At 62.0% G+C, this 1,897-nt stretch overlaps 1 protein-coding gene across 2 annotated transcripts in view; it reads left to right on the forward strand.

Moving 5' to 3' along the window:
* OSBPL2 (oxysterol binding protein like 2) overlaps positions 1-1,897 on the forward strand; it is a 26,613-nt gene that overhangs the window by 10,794 nt on the left and 13,922 nt on the right. The window lies entirely within an intron of this gene.

Consider the following 1,897-nt stretch of genomic DNA (forward strand, 5'->3'; position numbering starts at 1 on the left):
GCGTGCACGTGGAGCCGCACGGGCTCTGTCACTCCCACCCCTCCCCTGGGCCCTCCCCTTCCTCCAGCGCCAGTGCCTGATTCGGTCTCTCTCAAGCTTTCAAATGACGCGTCTGGTCCGCTAGCATCGCCCAGCGTGACTGGCATAATCAGCTATTTGCCTAGTTTCGTTCTGTCTTTGAGTCACGGAGTCAAACCTGTTTGACATGTGCCAGCACAAGCTGTTCCGTCTGGGCCTGTGGTGGCCTCTCAGTGGCCCGTGACCCTTTGCGAAAGACGCTCCAGCTCATGCTGCAGCTTTGTTGTCCCGGACCTGCGGTCAGTCACTTGACCAGGGAGAGCACGGGCTCAGGACCACAGCCAGGCCCCAGGGGGGCGAGTGGGTTGGTCTTGATTCCAGGTCTTTTCAGGGGAGACAGTCAGGACCCGTGTTTTGATTTGTTTCGACGATGCTTCAGATTGAGGCCGACGGGGTTCATCAGGCCTCTCTGTCTTGCGCGTGTGTCTCTTCTGCCCCCGACAGCCACAGTCGTTAACACTGCGGGCAATGGATATAGACCAGCACGGGGCCGGTGACCCGCACTTTATCCCACGTGCTCGGAGGGTGCCTGGGTGGCTCCTCTGGGTGGCCGTGCCCGCGGGATCCTACAGGCTCCTTTCTTTCATTGATTCCTGATGTCAGTGTGGAGATTGCGTTTCTAAATTTAGTTTTGTTTTAGAATTGTAAGTCCAAAGTCCAGTCTGTCAAACGAGGTGTATTCCGTGCATGCGTTCAGCTTCCTGTCTCTGTCCCCTGCCTGCACTGCCCCTTCCCCTGGAGGCAGCCCTTACGGCGTCTGTGATCCCTTCCCACACACCATGAGGTCGGCCGCGCGTCTCCCCCCGTTCCCGCAGAGGAACGGCCGGCCCCTGCCCCCCCGCCTCGCCCCTCGTGGCTGCGCCTCATCTTTTGGTCTCTGCATTGTGCCACCGCCTCTGGCAGCCCCGCGGTTTACTGGTGCCCCTGTTTTGGGGCGTTTAGGTCATTTCTAGCCTTTTGCCATGTGTTTGCCAGAGATCTGTGGGGTGTCGTGGCTCCTGGGCCCCAGGATAAGTGTGTGTGCAGTTCTGATGGGGTGAATTTCCGGGGTGGGGGGCTGCAGCACTTGGACCCCGGGCAGGTGTGTGGGGAGCAGGCGAGCTGGGGAATGGCCGCGTTGCGCCGTGCAGACCAGTACCCTTCCCACGCCTGGGCCACCCTCCCCCAACCCTCCCGCCCTCGCCTGTCACCGCCCGTCTTTCCTTCACGTCCTGCCCTGTGCAGCCGGCTGCTTCCTGGAACGGCCTCCGCCCTGTCTAAGTCAGCCAGAACGCCCCGCACCGGCGCACACACGGCCCTGTGGCACTGTCCCTTCCTGTCCCCCGTAGCACCTTCCTGGCGTCTCCCCCGCACTGCTCGCTTTGCCTGTTTGGTCCCTGAGAGCAGGTAGCAGAGCGAGACACCTTTGCTGACTTTGAGAGGCCTTTGGGCAAAGCCACATGGGGCCATCTTATGGGAGGTTCCCCTTGCCAGGCTAAGAAGTTTCGAGGCACCCTGGAGGTGAGGGGAAACTGACTTTTGAATGATGCTTTGGGACCACTGATCGGGAAGTGGCTTGAAGGGCCCGTGGGCGTGGCCGGTCTGGGAGCTCCTGTTGTCTCGATGTGTGACGGGGTTCCGGTGGGCGGTGGGCGTGGACGAGGAAGTGGAGGACAGACAGAGCGGGGCTCAGAGGGTGGGGCGCGAGGGCCGTGCTTCCCCCCGGGCCAGCTCCCCCCAAGGGAGACTTCAGATCTTGTCCAGGGGGGCAGTCTGCCGCTCCAAGCAGTAACCCTGAGGGCGGGCGGGCGGGGGCTGCGGTGTCTGGGGAAGGCGCAGT

The sequence above is a fragment of the Pteropus vampyrus genome, unplaced genomic scaffold (assembly GCF_000151845.1).
Source record: "Pteropus vampyrus isolate Shadow unplaced genomic scaffold, Pvam_2.0 Scaffold239, whole genome shotgun sequence".
NCBI lineage: Eukaryota > Metazoa > Chordata > Mammalia > Chiroptera > Pteropodidae > Pteropus > Pteropus vampyrus.